We start from the raw sequence: 6,772 nt of genomic DNA, 5'->3' as shown, positions 1-6,772 counted from the left end.
AAAGATGTTTACACGGCTCAACTTTATCGAGGAGCACCTTCCACTCAAATTTGGTTAAATTGCTGTTCCTCACAGTTTCTCATGGTGTTATCTGACCGTAAAGAGAAGGGAATCTTTGGTGCAGGCCTTATTTACATTGATTTGCATATTTAAATGGAGGCGTGGACAGGGAGGAGATTACCACTTCGGCATGTGCGCTCAATTCCACGTTGATTGGGATGTACAAAGGAAAAGTGCTTGGATCCATGCGTACGCACACTTTGATACATCAGATTTTCTTTGTGCGTACGACAGTTTCTGGATTTTGGCGTACGCCATGTTTCAGTATGAAATCCACGCAAGTATTGATACATGAGGCCCCTGGTCTTCACCCCGGATTTGACCCTCACTTAACTTACACGTGATGTCTCAATCTTGAAACTGCTGAGACTTGGACCTCGATTGGACTTAAAGCAGAAGTAAGCGATCCGGTCGTTTTGGCTAATGCTGCGTTCCAGGCAGGCTTTTGAAACCGTAAATTACAGCTTCAAGTCACGACTTACGACTTTGTAGCGTTCCAGGCAACCCACTCGTGTTTTTCCGACCTGTTTTACCTGTGAAAGTCACTATAACGGCCACTCGTAACTTCTGACCCGTGAACTCGTACCAGATCGAACTGGTACGACTTCACAGGTCGGAAAAACACGAGTTACGGGCTGCCTTGAACGCACCATAACGTCCTGTAAGCCGATGGAGTTAGCAGCCCCCGCCCTCGTCATGGATCTATTGGTCCTCGTCCCTGCACACACAGAGAGGACTGCCCCTTTATGCCGTTCTCTCTCCTCATTGGATAAAGGTTGTAGGATACGAGAAATGTTTTCTCCTCGGCTCAGAGCAGAGCAGAGTGACTGACAGACCCGTGTTTCAGACCAAACACTCTATAGAAGTGATTGCTGTCGGAAGATACAACTATTTAAGACTTATATTAACACAAACATTCTGCTTACTTCTGCTTTAAGTGGTCTTGAGCTTGTCTGAGGGAACCATCTCTGAATGAAGCAGATGCACATTCTCCATCATGTAGCTCACAGCAGTCTAGAGTGAACACTGTGACCTTGCAGTGTTTGGGTTCAGTAGGTGAATGAATAGTTTGACTCTTTCCTTCTCTTTGTTCTTCTCTGTATCCCCTCTCTCTCTCTCTGTCTCTCTCTCTCTCTCTCTCTCTCTCGCATCCTTCTTTGTTTACAACACAAACTCCACAATCCTCTTGACAGAGGACATTTCTGATCTAACCTCAACCACAAGTGGGGGACTCAGGGGTGGGGTTAGGGGAGCAAGGAAAAGATGAGCGCAGAGTGGAGGGGGGGTGGGGGGCAGACAGAAAGAGACTGGGTGAGATAATGTGATGTGAGAGAGAAGAGAGGAGAGAGGGGGGGGGGGGGGGGGGAGAGTTGGATTTGTTATTGTTGCAGGGTGTTGCACAGACACAGACAGACATTACCTCACACAGCTGCTGCAGCAAGAGGAGAGGGGGACAGTGTGTGTGTATGTATGTCTGTGTGTGTGTGTGTGTGTGTGTGTGTGTGTGTGTGTGTGTGTGTGTGTGTGTGTGTGTGTGTGTGTGTGTGTGTGTGTGTGTGTGTGTGTGTGTGTGTAGCCAGGCATGAACCTGTTTAAAACATCCTGATGCACAGATTTCAGTCAAATGTCAAGCTTTTATTAGAGAACAAAGTTTATTCTCTGTAGAATCTTAACTCTGAAACTTAACATACAATGTCATAAATAATTCTTCTGTCAAATGTCACTGGGAAGGTGGATTGAATATCATCATCTTACTGTTTGTCTCTCTTCAAAATAGGGTTGAATGAACCAGTATCTGTTTACCGTATGTTCCTGATTTAATAAATACATGTAGAACTTTCTCCTGCATCCCGGTTCTTTTCTTTGTTACCTCTCCCACTCCCCCAGTCGAGCGATGTCAGCACCTCAGCAGCCTACCTGTGTTGAATGGATGAGGATGGACACCTGTCATTCAAAATGGATATACTCATAGAGGAGTGGTTTCCATGGTGCAAGGTCGGGTGGGGGTAAAGATCTCACAACCTAAGAAAAAAAAATCCTGGTTGGCGAAACTCAACTATGCATCAAAAATGCACAACTCAAGAGTTTCAGGCCGTCATTTTTTCAGGCTGTCATTTTCCCCCTCCAGTGCCCATGTTGGACTAGCAGATACACTCACACTGTGATCGAAAAGGGCAGTGGTACACTACGCAGATTGCAGATTATCGAGAGAGTAAGTAATATGTCATATGCCAAAGACCAAAACTGATTTTGTACCGGTTGTACTGTAGGAGACACACTCTAGTAGTCTACTTGCCAGCCCATAGGGCCCCATTGTGAACCCGGAAATGTTGAGTACCCCAAAGTTTTATGTTAGAAATATATAGTATGGGTCCCCAGTATTCAGAAACTGCCGGATGCTAATTTATATATATTGGACAATTAGCATAATTGACATAATTAGCATACATTAGCATAATTGCGTATGTGGGCAATATTTCAACAAAATTGACTTGGCTGATCTGGGCAATGTTGGAGTGGTTTTAGGGGTTATTGATGATGCTGAATCCATTTCTGACATTTTCAATATTCAAAATGGCTGTCTAAACCGGAAGTGACCAGATTTAACCGCCAGTGGGCCGATTTTGATGGATTTCAAAATCTGGTCACTTCCGGTTTAGACAGCCATTTTGAATTTTGAAAATGTCAGAAATGGATTCAGCATCATCAATAACCCCTAAAACCACTCCAACATTGCCCAGATCAGCCAAGTCAATTTTGTTTACTGTAAATATTGCCCATATAGGCAATTATGCTAATTTATGCTAATTATGTCAATTATGCTAATTGCCCAATATATATAAGTTAGCATCCGGCAGTTTCTGAATACTGGGGACCCATACTATCTATTTTTAACTTAAAACTTTGGGGTACTCAACATTTCCAGGTACTCATTGTTGGCAAGTAGACTAGTGGTCAGTAGAGGAACTGCAGCTTCAGCTACATCAGTGTTGGCTTCATGGCTCCACCCACTGAGGTAGATACTTGGGCCTCATGTATCAATGTTGCGTACGCACAAAAAAGTGGCGTACGTCATTTTCCACGCCAACGTTCAGGGGCCTCATTTATCAAAGAGCGTGTAAAAGTCCTCTTAAATTTTCAGTACGACGGAAAGGCTAAATGTGCGTACGACCAAAAAATATACACTCTTTTCAGATCTATCAAACTCCGCGTACACACGGCTGCACGGTATTTCCCTTGATAGATCACACCGGACCTGAGAAAAGCGTGGATGAGAACACGCCTCATACCCAGCCCCCTAAACAGCCCCACACAACCATATGTGGTCAATGCAAATCAGTTACGTGCATATTAAGTAGCCATGTGCACTCTGGAAACGTGTGGAATGACGTCAGTGGAAGACGGTGAAGACAACAGACGGACGGAGAGCGGAGAAAGGAGCGGAATTTCTCTGAAAGCGAGATACACGGTAACACGGCAATATCAGTCAGAAACATCATCTTGCATTGAAAGGCTACAATAAAAACAAAAAACTCCCAAATCTAAATGAAACAGAACAGAAAGAAGAAGAATCATATTTATTCTGCCTCTTATTTTAGATTATGTCATAATAATTTAAAGCAGGGTTTCCACTGCCAGTCAGTACTTTGCACCCCTTTCCACTAACCCCCAACTTCCATTCACTGGAAGATTTGATTTTCATTTGTGCATAGCTATATATTAAAAAAACAAAAACAAACAAACATTGAAGTCCACCAGTCTGTGACTTTTCCTGATGTTGGGCAGCTAGCACCCATTTTTGTTAAATACAATAAATATTATTCACACAAAAAATATCGATCATGTTTTCTCATTTGCTTTGATTTGCGCCGACATTATTGGGCTTGCTGCTTGCTTGTGTGTGTCCAGTCTGGCTACGTAACACACGCACGTCGCAGAAATTATTTTCCAGACTGGACAGACTGGTTGTGGAAGAGGTGTAGCCTACATGCAAGGGAAAAATATCAATATGATATCAAAAGAAAACGAAATTCGTTTTATAAAGCCAGTATTTAGGAGCAAACTAGTGTAAATGCACAGGGGAAAAATCTGAGTCGCTGTGCTTTTCATGTAAAGTGCCGACGTCAACACGTGTGCGGTGGTGGTGGTGGTGGTGGGGGGGGGGGGTCATCATCACCACCACTTGCTACTTCAAACAGTGTCCGCGCTCCTCTCTCCCTCTCATACTGCAGTTCTCTGACTCTGCAGCGGCGTCGCCAATTCCTCCTGTTCTTCAAAAAGCGTGTAAATGCCGGTACGCCATGGTCGGACTGGTCGTAAATTTTTGCACTTACTCCCGACAAGTTTTGGTTTGATAGATCCCAAATTAGGCGGAGAAAAGTGCGTACGCACAAAATGGGGGAAAGAGCGTGTAAAAAAGCGTGTATCCACAATGATAAATGAGGCCCCAGATGTATCAAAAGTGAAATGACCGTGGAAAAGTGCGGTGGCCCACGCCAACTCCATAGCTGGCGTACGCACGTTTCTACTGCTGTTGTTCCTTTGGCGACACTTAGAGGTGAAGCTGTGAAACTGTTAATAATGTGAAAACAATTAGTCCTCAGAGTAATGTGCACATCAGAGACACATTTATGAACAACTAACCCATCCACATGTTGCAATTAGATAGGTGGATAGAAAAGCATGTGCAAAGTGGTGCAGGAAATATGTCAGCTTTAGTCTTAAGATATTGCAGATGCTGCAGTGCGAAGTGCACACGAGTCCCGGAGTTTTTTTTTTTTTTTTGTACATGATGACTCCGAGGGCAATTCTCTTGGAACTGAGCGCAGTGCGCTGCAACCGGCCTGAGAGCGCGACACGGCGGGGAGCCATCGCCTCCATTCAGGTGCTGACCACACTGTGAACAGGAAGCATTTTTATACTATAAATGTACAGATCATATGTGATGCGTAAATGCATCACATATTAACAAACATTGTGGCGAGATGGCTGGTTCAGCGCACGATTCATTCATTCAGCATAGCTGGGGACAGATTACAGGCTGGGACTGTATGCGCGCAAAGTAAATGTATTTGTTTAATTGTCCTATGTAACCCCCCGCCCCGATGCACATTGAGCATGTCTGCCGAAATATCACGCTGTCAGTGACTTTCTTTTTGCTGGTTAAACTACACAGACTGAGTGAAGTACTTCATGTCAATAAACACATGCGTAAAGTTGGACATGTGTCTTTATCAGCCTCCCTGGCGCACTTCTGCATTTATTTACTACGCGATCTGTGTATAAAAGAAGGCAAATAAAATTGTAAATCCATTTCACATAATTTAATTAGAGTACATTGTCTGCTTTCATTTGGGATGACAGCGGTCCTCCGCCTCACGTCCACCTTTATATAACACACACACTCTCCCATCCCCTTTGTGATGGTGCCGGAGGACGGCAAAAAAAAAAAAAAAAAAGATGTTTACACGGCTCAACTTTATCGAGGAGCACCTTCCACTCAAATTTGGTTAAATTGCTGTTCCTCACAGTTTTTCATGGTGTTTTCTGACCGTAAAAAGAAGGGAATCTTTGGTGCAGGCCTTATTTACATTGATTTGCATATTTAAATGGGGGCGTGGACAGGGAGGAGATTACCACTTCTACATGTGCGCTCAATTCCACGTTGATTGGGATGTACAAAGGAAAAGTGCTTGGATCCATGCGTACGCACACTTTGATACATCAGATTTTCTTTGTGCGTATGACAGTTTCTGGATTCTGGCGTACGCCATGTTTCAGTATGAAATCCACGCAAGTATTGATACATGAGGCCCTTGGTCTCCACCCACAGTTCTCACTGGTGTGTTTCTTGCAACATGCTTTCATGCACATTTTAAATGTTCACATAAAAAATTCATACCACATTTAGAATTTTTTTTTTATATTTTCAAACACATCTGTAAACTCCTTTTTTTTTTTTTAATTGCAGCCTTTCCCGCTACTGGTTTCAGCTCAGTGCACATTGAACCTCTCTTAGAAACTTTGCGTGCAACATTTAATCACTATAAACAATCAGTTAGTTCTCTTTTCAGAAACTTTTCTTTGTGTTTGAGGAATGCCCGCCATCATCCAAGAGACAGCTGGGGATGTTAAGCATTTTAGCCATAATGGTAAACCCATCTGAGCCCTAATCCTACCTGTGGTCTTAACACTAAACCCCAATGCTAAACTAAACCCTTGTAGATGTCAAGACCCGCGACACAGTCATTTTCTTCCCTCACCTTTCTGCTCTTTTGAGGACATTTGGTGGTTCCCATAAAGGTAGAAGTACAAGAAACATACACACACTGCACACACACATAGGCCTACTGTACACAAACTGCAGTCATGGAAGAGTGGGATTGCTCAAGCCTATCGTTTTTCTGCACAGGGCTAAAGTCAGATTAGTGCTAGTCTGTCTGTCTGCTTTCACAGAGAAACATGCTTAATCCCTGTTTAATCCCACCTGCAACGGGATTGGCCACCACCTAAGACTCGGACGGCTATTACCCCGAATGCAGGAATTAGAGACTACCACACACCTTGGCCAAGAAAACAAAGACAGACACAAGGAGAGAGAGAGAGAGAGAGTGAGAGAGAGAGAGATTGTTTTGGCAAATCAGCATCTGTCTCGCTCACTAATAATGCATGTCGAAATGGACTGAATTGAAAAACGGGGAAACAGGCAGCA

The sequence above is a fragment of the Trachurus japonicus genome, chromosome 5 (genome assembly GCF_045865225.1).
Source record: "Trachurus japonicus isolate A0001 chromosome 5, Traja_1.0".
Classification (NCBI taxonomy): Eukaryota; Metazoa; Chordata; class Actinopteri; order Carangiformes; family Carangidae; genus Trachurus; species Trachurus japonicus.
The sequence above is the reverse complement of the archived record's forward strand: the minus strand, read 5'-3'. Positions refer to the sequence as shown.